Genomic DNA, 17,824 nt, shown 5'->3' with positions numbered 1-17,824 from the left:
CCGTTGAGGTCAGTGTGTGACGTGGCCAAGGCTATCCTATTTGAGGACTCCGGGAGAGACAGCTGCTCCCTTAATGAAGGAGTGGCCTTCTGACTGAAGTCACCTGAGGCAGGGGCCCACTGTCAGAGGCCTTATGGGGCAGGGACCCGCTGCAACTCCTGGCTTGCCCCATGCAACCCCTGGAGAACCCTAAATGACAGCCATGTAAGTGCCTACTGTCGAGGTCAGCAAGGTCAGTGTGTGGCTCGGCCCAGGCTATCCTATCTGAGGTCTCCTGAAGGGACAGCTGCCACCTTAAAGAAGGAGTGGCGTTCTGACTGGCGCCAACTGAGGTAGGGGCCCGCTGTCAGAGGCCATATGGGGGAGGGGCCCGCTGCGACATCTGGCTTGCCCCTTGCGACCCCTGGTGACCCCTAGGTGACATCCATGCGAGCGCTTGCCGTCAAGGTCAGCGTGTGGCGCGGCCAAGGCTATCCTCCCCTGAGGCTCCTGAAGGGACAGCTGGCGCCTGAAGTAAGGAGTGGCCTTCTGACCGAAGTCACCTGAGGCAGGTGCCCGCCGTCAGAGGCCTTATGGGGCAGGGGCTAAAGGGACATTTTAAGTCCAGCCAGAAGGCAGAAGGTTTGGTCTGTGCTGTCCTGGGGCAGGACTTCCTCCTTAGTAGGGCTGCCACCTGGCTGTGTTTTTTGAACTACCTCGTCTGTACGTTTAATTCCAGGCTGGTAAAAATATTGAGAAAAGCTGTGAAATTCAGGTTCTAAGAAAGGAGGCAACCCCAATCTTATACACACTGCGCTGACACTTACAAAGGGTATTCCTGGTGCAGCAGGGAAATGTGCCCCCTGGAGACATCTTGCAGTCACTATGTGGACAAGCAAGAGCTCTGGAGCTCTCAGCTGATCACAGCAAGATGGAGTGCTTTCAGATGTTATTTGGAGTGAAAAAAAGAGCTGTGAGAAAGCTGTGTGATATTGTGAGAAAAGTCAATTAAAGAAGAAGTAGTGGTAATGAAGCATTTGTAATTGAAAGGTTTCCTAATGTGTTTGAATCCATGAAAAGTGTCAAATGAAAGGTTTCCTATAAGAAATGTAAGTGTAGAAGTAAAAAGTGTAAGGAACTGCGCGTTCCCTGACCGGGAATGGAACCCGGGCCGCGGCGGTGAGAGCGCCGAATCCTAACCACTAGACCACCAGGGAGCAGGCACAGGTCATCCACCACCACCCAATATAGAAACAAGAACTGGTCAGCAGGCTACTCAGGATCCCATTTCCTATTACAGGAAAATTAAAGCAGACATGCAAGGACACACCATTTTCAGGCACAGCATGAAGAAAGAAATTGACTGCACCTCAAATGCACTCACAACTCTTCACACTTTACAGCTCTCCAAGACCTAGCACACCCTCATAAGACATCCCATCCTTCAGCAGTAATAGCACTTACACACTTAACTAGCAGGAAAATTCAGAAGTACAATTAAAGGGACGATCAGTGCTTCTTCTCAGAGCCCCGATAGGAGGGCAGCTCTTAGCTTTCCCAGGTCAACGCAGGCATCTCCAGCTCTACATGTGCAGGCTTTTACTTAAGGTGCTGGGACCTGCACTCCTCTTTTACAATGCTGTGTATAGAACTACGAGTCCCACAATGCAGTGTAACACATGACCTGCTGTCGATAGTCATGGAAGAACCTCGGAGCTAGAAAAGCTCTGATGAGATTAGTGGGTTTGCACGTCCGGGTCACTGCTTGTTTTCCTTTCTCAGTGTGTCTGTAAATTATACAACTTTACACTTTATCTAAAGATAAAAGGTTTCACCTTCCTCTAAAACAATTCCTCCTTCAGAGTGTGCCCCAACATTTCATTTACTTAGTGTGAGAAAACAAAATAGCTTAAATGCATTTTTTTTATCATGCAGTACTTTCCTTTTTATCTCATGAAAAATCCTTGATTCCACCTTTCCTTTTTCAAGGAAGTAGGCAGGAAGTTTAAATGAAAAGGGAGAAATGGTTGTGAAAAAGAGTCTTAGGTCCAAATTGTGGGTGCTAGATTTTGAAAGGTACTTGATGGCATGAATAAATGTTTCGATTTGGAGGAGGTGTGTGGATGAAAGAAAAATGGGCGTACTCTGTAGTATGATTGTGAGATTGTAAACGGTATTTGAAGTAAATATTGATTGATGGTGCTCTGAAAATGTAGGTTTAAGCCTTTAAAAGAAGAGGCAGTTTCCCAGTGGGGGAATTGAACCCCAGTCTCCCAGGTACCAGGCAGGGACACTCTCCACTATACTAAGTAGGAAGAGATATTTTTGTGTGTGCTGAGCAGCTCCTTCTTCTGTCCAACCCGCCCTTTCTGTGCCAAGCGTCTGAGTTTTTCCATTTCTCACTTCCTTCCCACCCACACGGGGGGCAGAGCTGGCTTAAGGATGCTGCAACTGTTGCACTCGCACTGCTCGCTCACATGCACGGGGGCACCCACCTCAGGGGGGGGGGGGGCGCTCTGCTTAGTCTCAACTTAACATTTAATACAACCTGCTGCAGAGTTCCTTCCCTTTACAGATTTCAGGCAACAATCAAAATGGCAACACAACTCTTCTCATTAATCTTCCTGCCAGAGAGAGCTCAGATTTTTGCCTGCTAGCAGCAGGGCCGGCTGTAGCCCTGGTGGCTGGAAGACAGTCTTTTTTGGCACCCCCCAACCCCCTTCACTCCATCACCACCTACTCGGATTCACTCACTGCCACCCGCCAAATGTGCCCCTCATCTATCCATAGCCCCTCTCACATAGATTAGATTTGTTTTAAAGAGCTGGATAGCTGCTTGACTATCCAGACAGCTCTCCACATTAGATATGGTTCTGTTCTTTGCGTCAGGCACATGAACCCTCTACGCTATTTTATATCTAGTCAAAGCTGCCTCTGGACAAAACCACCAACTCTCTCCCTAGCAGGAACGGTAATCACAAGAGGTATCTTGGCATTTTATTTGCTTTCTGTAGTTTGGACACACAAGGAACTTTCCAGCATGAGCTTTTAAATCGCAAGTTTCGTAAGTTATTGCTAAACACAGCGCCCCCCGAGGTCAGCAACTCCAATCCTGGTCAGCACCCGGTGCGGCCGCACTGCTCGCACCTCCCTAAACCCGGCCCTGAGTGGCAGTTTTGCATCGCCATGAAATTGTCATGCCGTTGAGGTCAGTGTGTGACGTGGCCAAGGCTATCCTATTTGAGGACTCCGGGAGAGACAGCTGCTCCCTTAATGAAGGAGTGGCCTTCTGACTGAAGTTACCTGAGGCAGGGGCCCACTGTCAGAGGCCTTATGGGGCAGGGACCCGCTGCAACTCCTGGCTTGCCCCATGCAACCCCTGGAGAACCCTAAATGACATCCATGTAAGCGCCTACTGTCGAGGTCAGCAAGGTCAGTGTGTGGCTCGGCCCAGGCTATCCTATCTGAGGTCTCCTGAAGGGACAGCTGCCACCTTAAAGAAGGAGTGGCGTTCTGACTGGCGCCAACTGAGGTAGGGGCCCGTTGTCAGAGGCCATATGGGGGAGGGGCCCGCTGCGACATCTGGCTTGCCCCTTGCGACCCCTGGTGACCCCTAGGTGACATCCATGCAAGCGCTTGCCGTCAAGGTCAGCGTGTGGCGCGGCCAAGGCTATCCTCCCCTGAGGCTCCTGAAGGGACAGCTGGCGCCTGAAGTAAGGAGTGGCCTTCTGACCGAAGTCACCTGAGGCAGGTGCCCGCCGTCAGAGGCCTTATGGGGCAGGGGCTAAAGGGACATTTTAAGTCCAGCCAGAAGGCAGAAGGTTTGGTCTGTGCTGTCCTGGGGCAGGACTTCCTCCTTAGTAGGGCTGCCACCTGGCTGTGTTTTTTGAACTACCTCGTCTGTACGTTTAATTCCAGGCTGGTAAAAATATTGAGAAAAGCTGTGAAATTCAGGTTCTAAGAAAGGAGGCAACCCCAATCTTATACACACTGCGCTGACACTTACAAAGGGTATTCCTGGTGCAGCAGGGAAATGTGCCCCCTGGAGACATCTTGCAGTCACTATGTGGACAAGCAAGAGCTCTGGAGCTCTGGAGCTCTCAGCTGATCACAGCAAGATGGAGTGCTTTCAGATGTTATTTGGAGTGAAAAAAAGAGCTGTGAGAAAGCTGTGTGATATTGTGAGAAAAGTCAATAAAAGAAGAAGTAGTGTTAATGAAGCATTTGTAATTGAAAGCTTTCCTAATGTGTTTGAATCCATGAAAAGTGTAAAATGAAAGGTTTCCTATAAGAAATGTAAGTGTAGAAGTAAAAAGTGTAAGGAACTGCGCGTTCCCTGACCGGGAATGGAACCCGGGCCGCGGCGGTGAGAGCGCCAAATCCTAACCACTAGACCACCAGGGAGCAGGCACAGTTCGTCCACCACCACCCAATATAGAAATAAGAACTGGTCAGCAGGCTACTCAGGATCCCATTTCCTATTACAGGAAAATTAAAGCAGACATGCAAGGACACACCATTTTCAGGCACAGCATGAAGAAAGAAATTGACTGCACCTCAAATGCACTCACAACTCTTCACACTTTACAGCTCTCCAAGACCTAGCACACCCTCATAAGACATCCCATCCTTCAGCAGTAATAGCACTTACACACTTAACTAGCAGGAAAATTCAGAAGTACAATTAAAGGGACGATCAGTGCTTCTTCTCAGAGCCCCGATAGGAGGGCAGCTCTTAGCTTTCCCAGGTCAACGCAGGCATCTCCAGCTCTACATGTGCAGGCTTTTACTTAAGGTGCTGGGACCTGCACTCCTCTTTTACAATGCTGTGTATAGAACTACGAGTCCCACAATGCAGTGTAACACATGACCTGCTTTCGATAGTCATGGAAGAACCTCAGAACTAGAAAAGCTCTGATGAGATTAGTGGGTGGGCACGTCCGGGTCACTGCTTGTTTTCCTTTCTCAGTGTGTCTGTAAATTATACAACTTTACACTTTATCTAAAGATAAAAGGTTTCACCTTCCTCTAAAACAATTCCTCCTTCAGAGTGTGCCCCAACATTTCATTTACTTAGTGTGAGAAAACAAAATAGCTTAAATGCATTTTTTTTATCATGCAGTACTTTCCTTTTTATCTCATGAAAAATCCTTGATTCCACCTTTCCTTTTTCAAGGAAGTAGGCAGGAAGTTTAAATGAAAAGGGAGAAATGGTTGTGAAAAAGAGTCTTAGGTCCAAATTGTGGGTGCTAGATTTTGAAAGGTACTTGATGGCATGAATAAATGTTTCGATTTGGAGGAGGTGTGTGGATGAAAGAAAAATGGGCGTACTCTGTAGTATGAGTGTGAGATTGTAAACGGTATTTGAAGTAAATATTGATTGATGGTGCTCTGAAAATGTAGGTTTAAGCCTTTAAAAGAAGAGGCAGTTTCCCAGTGGGGGAATTGAACCCCATTCTCCCAGGTCCCAGGCAGGGACACTCTCCACTATACTAAGTAGGAAGAGATATTTTTGTGTGTGCTGAGCAGCTCCTTCTTCTGTCCAACCCGCCCTCTCTGTGCCAAGCGTCTGAGTTTTTCCATTTCTCACTTCCTTCCCACCCACACGGGGGGCAGAGCTGGCTTAAGGATGCTGCAACTGTTGCACTCGCACTGCTCGCTCACATGCACGGGGGCACCCACCTCAGGGGGGGGGGGGGGGGCGCTCTGCTTAGTCTCAACTTAACATTTAATACAACCTGCTGCAGAGTTCCTTCCCTTTACAGATTTCAGGCAACAATCAAAATGGCAACACAACTCTTCTCATTAATCTTCCTGCCAGAGAGAGCTCAGATTTTTGCCTGCTAGCAGCAGGGCCGGCTGTAGCCCTGGTGGCTGGAAGACAGTCTTTTTTGGCACCCCCCAACCCCCTTCACTCCATCACCACCTACTCGGATTCACTCACTGCCACCCGCCAAATGTGCCCCTCATCTATCCATAGCCCCTCTCACATAGATTAGATTTGTTTTAAAGAGCTGGATAGCTGCTTGACTATCCAGACAGCTGTCCACATTAGATATGGTTCTGTTCTTTGCGTCAGGCACATGAACCCTCTACGCTATTTTATATCTAGTCAAAGCTGCCTCTGGACAAAACCACCAACTCTCTCCCTAGCAGGAACGGTAATCACAAGAGGTATCTTGGCATTTTATTTGCTTTCTGTAGTTTGGACACACAAGGAACTTTCCAGCATGAGCTTTTAAATCGCAAGTTTCGTAAGTTATTGCTAAACACAGCGCCCCCCGAGGTCAGCAACTCCAATCCTGGTCAGCACCCGGTGCGGCCGCACTGCTCGCACCTCCCTAAACCCGGCCCTGAGTGGCAGTTTTGCATCGCCATGAAATTGTCATGCCGTTGAGGTCAGTGTGTGACGTGGCCAAGGCTATCCTATTTGAGGACTCCGGGAGAGACAGCTGCTCCCTTAATGAAGGAGTGGCCTTCTGACTGAAGTCACCTGAGGCAGGGGCCCACTGTCAGAGGCCTTATGGGGCAGGGACCCGCTGCAACTCCTGGCTTGCCCCATGCAACCCCTGGAGAACCCTAAATGACAGCCATGTAAGTGCCTACTGTCGAGGTCAGCAAGGTCAGTGTGTGGCTCGGCCCAGGCTATCCTATCTGAGGTCTCCTGAAGGGACAGCTGCCACCTTAAAGAAGGAGTGGCGTTCTGACTGGCGCCAACTGAGGTAGGGGCCCGCTGTCAGAGGCCATATGGGGGAGGGGCCCGCTGCGACATCTGGCTTGCCCCTTGCGACCCCTGGTGACCCCTAGGTGACATCCATGCGAGCGCTTGCCGTCAAGGTCAGCGTGTGGCGCGGCCAAGGCTATCCTCCCCTGAGGCTCCTGAAGGGACAGCTGGCGCCTGAAGTAAGGAGTGGCCTTCTGACCGAAGTCACCTGAGGCAGGTGCCCGCCGTCAGAGGCCTTATGGGGCAGGGGCTAAAGGGACATTTTAAGTCCAGCCAGAAGGCAGAAGGTTTGGTCTGTGCTGTCCTGGGGCAGGACTTCCTCCTTAGTAGGGCTGCCACCTGGCTGTGTTTTTTGAACTACCTCGTCTGTACGTTTAATTCCAGGCTGGTAAAAATATTGAGAAAAGCTGTGAAATTCAGGTTCTAAGAAAGGAGGCAACCCCAATCTTATACACACTGCGCTGACACTTACAAAGGGTATTCCTGGTGCAGCAGGGAAATGTGCCCCCTGGAGACATCTTGCAGTCACTATGTGGACAAGCAAGAGCTCTGGAGCTCTGGAGCTCTCAGCTGATCACAGCAAGATGGAGTGCTTTCAGATGTTATTTGGAGTGAAAAAAAGAGCTGTGAGAAAGCTGTGTGATATTGTGAGAAAAGTCAATTAAAGAAGAACTAGTGGTAATGAAGCATTTGTAATTGAAAGGTTTCCTAATGTGTTTGAATCCATGAAAAGTGTCAAATGAATGGTTTCCTATAAGAAATGTAAGTGTAGAAGTAAAAAGTGTAAGGAACTGCGCGTTCCCTGACCGGGAATGGAACCCGGGCCGCGGCGGTGAGAGCGCCGAATCCTAACCACTAGACCACCAGGGAGCAGGCACAGGTCATCCACCACCACCCAATATAGAAACAAGAACTGGTCAGCAGGCTACTCAGGATCCCATTTCCTATTACAGGAAAATTAAAGCAGACATGCAAGGACACACCATTTTCAGGCACAGCATGAAGAAAGAAATTGACTGCACCTCAAATGCACTCACAACTCTTCACACTTTACAGCTCTCCAAGACCTAGCACACCCTCATAAGACATCCCATCCTTCAGCAGTAATAGCACTTACACACTTAACTAGCAGGAAAATTCAGAAGTACAATTAAAGGGACGATCAGTGCTTCTTCTCAGAGCCCCGATAGGAGGGCAGCTCTTAGCTTTCCCAGGTCAACGCAGGCATCTCCAGCTCTACATGTGCAGGGTTTTACTTAAGGTGCTGGGACCTGCACTCCTCTTTTACAATGCTGTGTATAGAACTACGAGTCCCACAATGCAGTGTAACACATGACCTGCTTTCGATAGTCATGGAAGAACCTCGGAACTAGAAAAGCTCTGATGAGATTAGTGGGTGGGCACGTCCGGGTCACTGCTTGTTTTCCTTTCTCAGTGTGTCTGTAAATTATACAACTTTACACTTTATCTAAAGATAAAAGGTTTCACCTTCCTCTAAAACAATTCCTCCTTCAGAGTGTGCCCCAACATTTCATTTACTTAGTGTGAGAAAACAAAATAGCTTAAATGCATTTTTTTTATCATGCAGTACTTTCCTTTTTATCTCATGAAAAATCCTTGATTCCACCTTTCCTTTTTCAAGGAAGTAGGCAGGAAGTTTAAATGAAAAGGGAGAAATGGTTGTGAAAAAGAGTCTTAGGTCCAAATTGTGGGTGCTAGATTTTGAAAGGTACTTGATGGCATGAATAAATGTTTCGATTTGGAGGAGGTGTGTGGATGAAAGAAAAATGGGCGTACTCTGTAGTATGAGTGTGAGATTGTAAACGGTATTTGAAGTAAATATTGATTGATGGTGCTCTGAAAATGTAGGTTTAAGCCTTTAAAAGAAGAGGCAGTTTCCCAGTGGGGGAATTGAACCCCAGTGTCCCAGGTCCCAGGCAGGGACACTCTCCACTATACTAAGTAGGAAGAGATATTTTTGTGTGTGCTGAGCAGCTCCTTCTTCTGTCCAACCCGCCCTCTGTGTGCCAAGCGTCTGAGTTTTTCCATTTCTCACTTCCTTCCCACCCACACGGGGGGCAGAGCTGGCTTAAGGATGCTGCAACTGTTGCACTCGCACTGCTCGCTCACATGCACGGGGGCACCCACCTCAGGGGGGGGGGGGGGGGCGCTCTGCTTAGTCTCAACTTAACATTTAATACAACCTGCTGCAGAGTTCCTTCCCTTTACAGATTTCAGGCAACAATCAAAATGGCAACACAACTCTTCTCATTAATCTTCCTGCCAGAGAGAGCTCAGATTTTTGCCTGCTAGCAGCAGGGCCGGCTGTAGCCCTGGTGGCTGGAAGACAGTCTTTTTTGGCACCCCCCAACCCCCTTCACTCCATCACCACCTACTCGGATTCACTCACTGCCACCCGCCAAATGTGCCCCTCATCTATCCATAGCCCCTCTCACATAGATTAGATTTGTTTTAAAGAGCTGGATAGCTGCTTGACTATCCAGACAGCTGTCCACATTAGATATGGTTCTGTTCTTTGCGTCAGGCACATGAACCCTCTACGCTATTTTATATCTAGTCAAAGCTGCCTCTGGACAAAACCACCAACTCTCTCCCTAGCAGGAACGGTAATCACAAGAGGTATCTTGGCATTTTATTTGCTTTCTGTAGTTTGGACACACAAGGAACTTTCCAGCATGAGCTTTTAAATCGCAAGTTTCGTAAGTTATTGCTAAACACAGCGCCCCCCGAGGTCAGCAACTCCAATCCTGGTCAGCACCCGGTGCGGCCGCACTGCTCGCACCTCCCTAAACCCGGCCCTGAGTGGCAGTTTTGCATCGCCATGAAATTGTCATGCCGTTGAGGTCAGTGTGTGACGTGGCCAAGGCTATCCTATTTGAGGACTCCGGGAGAGACAGCTGCTCCCTTAATGAAGGAGTGGCCTTCTGACTGAAGTCACCTGAGGCAGGGGCCCACTGTCAGAGGCCTTATGGGGCAGGGACCCGCTGCAACTCCTGGCTTGCCCCATGCAACCCCTGGAGAACCCTAAATGACAGCCATGTAAGTGCCTACTGTCGAGGTCAGCAAGGTCAGTGTGTGGCTCGGCCCAGGCTATCCTATCTGAGGTCTCCTGAAGGGACAGCTGCCACCTTAAAGAAGGAGTGGCGTTCTGACTGGCGCCAACTGAGGTAGGGGCCCGCTGTCAGAGGCCATATGGGGGAGGGGCCCGCTGCGACATCTGGCTTGCCCCTTGCGACCCCTGGTGACCCCTAGGTGACATCCATGCGAGCGCTTGCCGTCAAGGTCAGCGTGTGGCGCGGCCAAGGCTATCCTCCCCTGAGGCTCCTGAAGGGACAGCTGGCGCCTGAAGTAAGGAGTGGCCTTCTGACCGAAGTCACCTGAGGCAGGTGCCCGCCGTCAGAGGCCTTATGGGGCAGGGGCTAAAGGGACATTTTAAGTCCAGCCAGAAGGCAGAAGGTTTGGTCTGTGCTGTCCTGGGGCAGGACTTCCTCCTTAGTAGGGCTGCCACCTGGCTGTGTTTTTTGAACTACCTCGTCTGTACGTTTAATTCCAGGCTGGTAAAAATATTGAGAAAAGCTGTGAAATTCAGGTTCTAAGAAAGGAGGCAACCCCAATCTTATACACACTGCGCTGACACTTACAAAGGGTATTCCTGGTGCAGCAGGGAAATGTGCCCCCTGGAGACATCTTGCAGTCACTATGTGGACAAGCAAGAGCTCTGGAGCTCTCAGCTGATCACAGCAAGATGGAGTGCTTTCAGATGTTATTTGGAGTGAAAAAAAGAGCTGTGAGAAAGCTGTGTGATATTGTGAGAAAAGTCAATTAAAGAAGAAGTAGTGGTAATGAAGCATTTGTAATTGAAAGGTTTCCTAATGTGTTTGAATCCATGAAAAGTGTCAAATGAAAGGTTTCCTATAAGAAATGTAAGTGTAGAAGTAAAAAGTGTAAGGAACTGCGCGTTCCCTGACCGGGAATGGAACCCGGGCCGCGGCGGTGAGAGCGCCGAATCCTAACCACTAGACCACCAGGGAGCAGGCACAGGTCATCCACCACCACCCAATATAGAAACAAGAACTGGTCAGCAGGCTACTCAGGATCCCATTTCCTATTACAGGAAAATTAAAGCAGACATGCAAGGACACACCATTTTCAGGCACAGCATGAAGAAAGAAATTGACTGCACCTCAAATGCACTCACAACTCTTCACACTTTACAGCTCTCCAAGACCTAGCACACCCTCATAAGACATCCCATCCTTCAGCAGTAATAGCACTTACACACTTAACTAGCAGGAAAATTCAGAAGTACAATTAAAGGGACGATCAGTGCTTCTTCTCAGAGCCCCGATAGGAGGGCAGCTCTTAGCTTTCCCAGGTCAACGCAGGCATCTCCAGCTCTACATGTGCAGGCTTTTACTTAAGGTGCTGGGACCTGCACTCCTCTTTTACAATGCTGTGTATAGAACTACGAGTCCCACAATGCAGTGTAACACATGACCTGCTGTCGATAGTCATGGAAGAACCTCGCAACTAGAGAAGCTCTGATGAGATTAGTGGGTGGGCACGTCCGGGTCACTGCTTGTTTTCCTTTCTCAGTGTGTCTGTAAATTATACAACTTTACACTTTATCTAAAGATAAAAGGTTTCACCTTCCTCTAAAACAATTCCTCCTTCAGAGTGTGCCCCAACATTTCATTTACTTAGTGTGAGAAAACAAAATAGCTTAAATGCATTTTTTTTATCATGCAGTACTTTCCTTTTTATCTCATGAAAAATCCTTGATTCCACCTTTCCTTTTTCAAGGAAGTAGGCAGGAAGTTTAAATGAAAAGGGAGAAATGGTTGTGAAAAAGAGTCTTAGGTCCAAATTGTGGGTGCTAGATTTTGAAAGGTACTTGATGGCATGAATAAATGTTTCGATTTGGAGGAGGTGTGTGGATGAAAGAAAAATGGGCGTACTCTGTAGTATGAGTGTGAGATTGTAAACGGTATTTGAAGTAAATATTGATTGATGGTGCTCTGAAAATGTAGGTTTAAGCCTTTAAAAGAAGAGGCAGTTTCCCAGTGGGGGAATTGAACCATAGTCTCCCAGGTCCCAGGCAGGGACACTCTCCACTATACTAAGTAGGAAGAGATATTTTTGTGTGTGCTGAGCAGCTCCTTCTTCTGTCCAACCCGCCCTCTCTGTGGCAAGCGTCTGAGTTTTTCCATTTCTCACTTCCTTCCCACCCACACGGGGGGCAGAGCTGGCTTAAGGATGCTGCAACTGTTGCACTCGCACTGCTCGCTCACATGCACGGGGGCACCCACCTCAGGGGGGGGCGGGGGCGCTCTGCTTAGTCTCAACTTAACATTTAGTACAACCTGCCGCAGAGTTCCTTCCCTTTACAGATTTCAGGCAACAATCAAAATGGCAACACAACTCTTCTCATTAATCTTCCTGCCAGAGAGAGCTCAGATTTTTGCCTGCTAGCAGCAGGGCCGGCTGTAGCCCTGGTGGCTGGAAGACAGTCTTTTTTGGCACCCCCCAACCCCCTTCACTCCATCACCACCTACTCGGATTCACTCACTGCCACCCGCCAAATGTGCCCCTCATCTATCCATAGCCCCTCTCACATAGATTAGATTTGTTTTAAAGAGCTGGATAGCTGCTTGACTATCCAGACAGCTGTCCACATTAGATATGGTTCTGTTCTTTGCGTCAGGCACATGAACCCTCTACGCTATTTTATATCTAGTCAAAGCTGCCTCTGGACAAAACCACCAACTCTCTCCCTAGCAGGAACGGTAATCACAAGAGGTATCTTGGCATTTTATTTGCTTTCTGTAGTTTGGACACACAAGGAACTTTCCAGCATGAGCTTTTAAATCGCAAGTTTCGTAAGTTATTGCTAAACACAGCGCCCCCCGAGGTCAGCAACTCCAATCCTGGTCAGCACCCGGTGCGGCCGCACTGCTCGCACCTCCCTAAACCCGGCCCTGAGTGGCAGTTTTGCATCGCCATGAAATTGTCATGCCGTTGAGGTCAGTGTGTGACGTGGCCAAGGCTATCCTATTTGAGGACTCCGGGAGAGACAGCTGCTCCCTTAATGAAGGAGTGGCCTTCTGACTGAAGTTACCTGAGGCAGGGGCCCACTGTCAGAGGCCTTATGGGGCAGGGACCCGCTGCAACTCCTGGCTTGCCCCATGCAACCCCTGGAGAACCCTAAATGACATCCATGTAAGCGCCTACTGTCGAGGTCAGCAAGGTCAGTGTGTGGCTCGGCCCAGGCTATCCTATCTGAGGTCTCCTGAAGGGACAGCTGCCACGTTAAAGAAGGAGTGGCGTTCTGACTGGCGCCAACTGAGGTAGGGGCCCGTTGTCAGAGGCCATATGGGGGAGGGGCCCGCTGCGACATCTGGCTTGCCCCTTGCGACCCCTGGTGACCCCTAGGTGACATCCATGCAAGCGCTTGCCGTCAAGGTCAGCGTGTGGCGCGGCCAAGGCTATCCTCCCCTGAGGCTCCTGAAGGGACAGCTGGCGCCTGAAGTAAGGAGTGGCCTTCTGACCGAAGTCACCTGAGGCAGGTGCCCGCCGTCAGAGGCCTTATGGGGCAGGGGCTAAAGGGACATTTTAAGTCCAGCCAGAAGGCAGAAGGTTTGGTCTGTGCTGTCCTGGGGCAGGACTTCCTCCTTAGTAGGGCTGCCACCTGGCTGTGTTTTTTGAACTACCTCGTCTGTACGTTTAATTCCAGGCTGGTAAAAATATTGAGAAAAGCTGTGAAATTCAGGTTCTAAGAAAGGAGGCAACCCCAATCTTATACACACTGCGCTGACACTTACAAAGGGTATTCCTGGTGCAGCAGGGAAATGTGCCCCCTGGAGACATCTTGCAGTCACTATGTGGACAAGCAAGAGCTCTGGAGCTCTGGAGCTCTCAGCTGATCACAGCAAGATGGAGTGCTTTCAGATGTTATTTGGAGTGAAAAAAAGAGCTGTGAGAAAGCTGTGTGATATTGTGAGAAAAGTCAATAAAAGAAGAAGTAGTGTTAATGAAGCATTTGTAATTGAAAGCTTTCCTAATGTGTTTGAATCCATGAAAAGTGTAAAATGAAAGGTTTCCTATAAGAAATGTAAGTGTAGAAGTAAAAAGTGTAAGGAATTGCGCGTTCCCTGACCGGGAATGGAACCCGGGCCGCGGCGGTGAGAGCGCCGAATCCTAACCACTAGACCACCAGGGAGCAGGCACAGTTCGTCCACCACCACCCAATATAGAAACAAGAACTGGTCAGCAGGCTACTCGGGATCCCATTTCCTATTACAGGAAAATTAAAGCAGACATGCAAGGACACACCATTTTCAGGCACAGCATGAAGAAAGAAATTGACTGCACCTCAAATGCACTCACAACTCTTCACACTTTACAGCTCTCCAAGACCTAGCACACCCTCATAAGACATCCCATCCTTCAGCAGTAATAGCACTTACACACTTAACTAGCAGGAAAATTCAGAAGTACAATTAAAGGGACGATCAGTGCTTCTTCTCAGAGCCCCGATAGGAGGGCAGCTCTTAGCTTTCCCAGGTCAACGCAGGCATCTCCAGCTCTACATGTGCAGGCTTTTACTTAAGGTGCTGGGACCTGCACTCCTCTTTTACAATGCTGTGTATAGAACTACGAGTCCCACAATGCAGTGTAACACATGACCTGCTTTCGATAGTCATGGAAGAACCTCAGAACTAGAAAAGCTTTGATGAGATTAGTGGGTGGGCACGTCCGGGTCACTGCTTGTTTTCCTTTCTCAGTGTGTCTGTAAATTATACAACTTTACACTTTATCTAAAGATAAAAGGTTTCACCTTCCTATAAAACAATTCCTCCTTCAGAGTGTGCCCCAACATTTCATTTACTTAGTGTGAGAAAACAAAATAGCTTAAATGCATTTTTTTTATCATGCAGTACTTTCCTTTTTATCTCATGAAAAATCCTTGATTCCACCTTTCCTTTTTCAAGGAAGTAGGCAGGAAGTTTAAATGAAAAGGGAGAAATGGTTGTGAAAAAGAGTCTTAGGTCCAAATTGTGGGTGCTAGATTTTGAAAGGTACTTGATGGCATGAATAAATGTTTCGATTTGGAGGAGGTGTGTGGATGAAAGAAAAATGGGCGTACTCTGTAGTATGAGTGTGAGATTGTAAACGGTATTTGAAGTAAATATTGATTGATGGTGCTCTGAAAATGTAGGTTTAAGCCTTTAAAAGAAGAGGCAGTTTCCCAGTTGGGGAATTGAACCATAGTCTCCCAGGTCCCAGGCAGGGACACTCTCCACTATACTAAGTAGGAAGAGATATTTTTGTGTGTGCTGAGCAGCTCCTTCTTCTGTCCAACCCGCCCTCTCTGTGGCAAGCGTCTGAGTTTTTCCATTTCTCACTTCCTTCCCACCCACACGGGGGGCAGAGCTGGCTTAAGGATGCTGCAACTGTTGCACTCGCACTGCTCGCTCACATGCACGGGGGCACCCACCTCAGGGGGGGGGCGGGGGCGCTCTGCTTAGTCTCAACTTAACATTTAGTACAACCTGCCGCAGAGTTCCTTCCCTTTACAGATTTCAGGCAACAATCAAAATGGCAACACAACTCTTCTCATTAATCTTCCTGCCAGAGAGAGCTCAGATTTTTGCCTGCTAGCAGCAGGGCCGGCTGTAGCCCTGGTGGCTGGAAGACAGTCTTTTTTGGCACCCCCCAACCCCCTTCACTCCATCACCACCTACTCGGATTCACTCACTGCCACCCGCCAAATGTGCCCCTCATCTATCCATAGCCCCTCTCACATAGATTAGATTTGTTTTAAAGAGCTGGATAGCTGCTTGACTATCCAGACAGCTGTCCACATTAGATATGGTTCTGTTCTTTGCGTCAGGCACATGAACCCTCTACGCTATTTTATATCTAGTCAAAGCTGCCTCTGGACAAAACCACCAACTCTCTCCCTAGCAGGAACGGTAATCACAAGAGGTATCTTGGCATTTTATTTGCTTTCTGTAGTTTGGACACACAAGGAACTTTCCAGCATGAGCTTTTAAATCGCAAGTTTCGTAAGTTATTGCTAAACACAGCGCCCCCCGAGGTCAGCAACTCCAATCCTGGTCAGCACCCGGTGCGGCCGCACTGCTCGCACCTCCCTAAACCCGGCCCTGAGTGGCAGTTTTGCATCGCCATGAAATTGTCATGCCGTTGAGGTCAGTGTGTGACGTGGCCAAGGCTATCCTATTTGAGGACTCCGGGAGAGACAGCTGCTCCCTTAATGAAGGAGTGGCCTTCTGACTGAAGTCACCTGAGGCAGGGGCCCACTGTCAGAGGCCTTATGGGGCAGGGACCCGCTGCAACTCCTGGCTTGCCCCATGCAACCCCTGGAGAACCCTAAATGACAGCCATGTAAGTGCCTACTGTCGAGGTCAGCAAGGTCAGTGTGTGGCTCGGCCCAGGCTATCCTATCTGAGGTCTCCTGAAGGGACAGCTGCCACCTTAAAGAAGGAGTGGCGTTCTGACTGGCGCCAACTGAGGTAGGGGCCCGCTGTCAGAGGCCATATGGGGGAGGGGCCCGCTGCGACATCTGGCTTGCCCCTTGCGACCCCTGGTGACCCCTAGGTGACATCCATGCGAGCGCTTGCCGTCAAGGTCAGCGTGTGGCGCGGCCAAGGCTATCCTCCCCTGAGGCTCCTGAAGGGACAGCTGGCGCCTGAAGTAAGGAGTGGCCTTCTGACCGAAGTCACCTGAGGCAGGTGCCCGCCGTCAGAGGCCTTATGGGGCAGGGGCTAAAGGGACATTTTAAGTCCAGCCAGAAGGCAGAAGGTTTGGTCTGTGCTGTCCTGGGGCAGGACTTCCTCCTTAGTAGGGCTGCCACCTGGCTGTGTTTTTTGAACTACCTCGTCTGTACGTTTAATTCCAGGCTGGTAAAAATATTGAGAAAAGCTGTGAAATTCAGGTTCTAAGAAAGGAGGCAACCCCAATCTTATACACACTGCGCTGACACTTACAAAGGGTATTCCTGGTGCAGCAGGGAAATGTGCCCCCTGGAGACATCTTGCAGTCACTATGTGGACAAGCAAGAGCTCTGGAGCTCTCAGCTGATCACAGCAAGATGGAGTGCTTTCAGATGTTATGTGGAGTGAAAAAAAGAGCTGTGAGAAAGCTGTGTGATATTGTGAGAAAAGTCAATTAAAGAAGAAGTAGTGGTAATGAAGCATTTGTAATTGAAAGGTTTCCTAATGTGTTTGAATCCATGAAAAGTGTCAAATGAAAGGTTTCCTATAAGAAATGTAAGTGTAGAAGTAAAAAGTGTAAGGAACTGCGCGTTCCCTGACCGGGAATGGAACCCGGGCCGCGGCGGTGAGAGCGCCGAATCCTAACCACTAGACCACCAGGGAGCAGGCACAGGTCATCCACCACCACCCAATATAGAAACAAGAACTGGTCAGCAGGCTACTCAGGATCCCATTTCCTATTACAGGAAAATTAAAGCAGACATGCAAGGACACACCATTTTCAGGCACAGCATGAAGAAAGAAATTGACTGCACCTCAAATGCACTCACAACTCTTCACACTTTACAGCTCTCCAAGACCTAGCACACCCTCATAAGACATCCCATCCTTCAGCAGTAATAGCACTTACACACTTAACTAGCAGGAAAATTCAGAAGTACAATTAAAGGGACGATCAGTGCTTCTTCTCAGAGCCCCGATAGGAGGGCAGCTCTTAGCTTTCCCAGGTCAACGCAGGCATCTCCAGCTCTACATGTGCAGGCTTTTACTTAAGGTGCTGGGACCTGCACTCCTCTTTTACAATGCTGTGTATAGAACTACGAGTCCCACAATGCAGTGTAACACATGACCTGCTGTCGATAGTCATGGAAGAACCTCGCAACTAGAGAAGCTCTGATGAGATTAGTGGGTGGGCACGTCCGGGTCACTGCTTGTTTTCCTTTCTCAGTGTGTCTGTAAATTATACAACTTTACACTTTATCTAAAGATAAAAGGTTTCACCTTCCTCTAAAACAATTCCTCCTTCAGAGTGTGCCCCAACATTTCATTTACTTAGTGTGAGAAAACAAAATAGCTTAAATGC

General features: G+C 48.9%; 6 non-coding genes across 6 annotated transcripts; all 6 read right to left on the bottom strand.

Annotated features, from left to right (window-relative positions):
• Nucleotides 1–1,124: 1,124 nt before the first annotated feature.
• Nucleotides 1,125–1,196, bottom strand: TRNAE-CUC (transfer RNA glutamic acid (anticodon CUC)). The gene has a single exon. It is a non-coding gene; the product is annotated as a tRNA-Glu (tRNA).
• Nucleotides 1,197–4,311: 3,115 nt separating this feature from the next.
• TRNAE-CUC (transfer RNA glutamic acid (anticodon CUC)) lies at nt 4,312–4,383 on the bottom strand. Its single transcript has one exon. It is a non-coding gene; the product is annotated as a tRNA-Glu (tRNA).
• A 3,118-nt stretch (nt 4,384–7,501) lies between these two features.
• On the bottom strand, nt 7,502–7,573 carry TRNAE-CUC (transfer RNA glutamic acid (anticodon CUC)). The gene has a single exon. It is a non-coding gene; the product is annotated as a tRNA-Glu (tRNA).
• A 3,110-nt stretch (nt 7,574–10,683) lies between these two features.
• Nucleotides 10,684–10,755, bottom strand: TRNAE-CUC (transfer RNA glutamic acid (anticodon CUC)). The gene has a single exon. It is a non-coding gene; the product is annotated as a tRNA-Glu (tRNA).
• Nucleotides 10,756–13,871: 3,116 nt separating this feature from the next.
• Nucleotides 13,872–13,943, bottom strand: TRNAE-CUC (transfer RNA glutamic acid (anticodon CUC)). The gene has a single exon. It is a non-coding gene; the product is annotated as a tRNA-Glu (tRNA).
• A 3,109-nt stretch (nt 13,944–17,052) lies between these two features.
• Nucleotides 17,053–17,124, bottom strand: TRNAE-CUC (transfer RNA glutamic acid (anticodon CUC)). Its single transcript has one exon. It is a non-coding gene; the product is annotated as a tRNA-Glu (tRNA).
• Nucleotides 17,125–17,824: the final 700 nt, after the last annotated feature.

The sequence above is a fragment of the Pleurodeles waltl genome, unplaced genomic scaffold (genome assembly GCF_031143425.1).
Source record: "Pleurodeles waltl isolate 20211129_DDA unplaced genomic scaffold, aPleWal1.hap1.20221129 scaffold_86, whole genome shotgun sequence".
Classification (NCBI taxonomy): domain Eukaryota; kingdom Metazoa; phylum Chordata; class Amphibia; order Caudata; family Salamandridae; genus Pleurodeles; species Pleurodeles waltl.
This window is presented reverse-complemented; position numbering and strand designations above follow the sequence as displayed.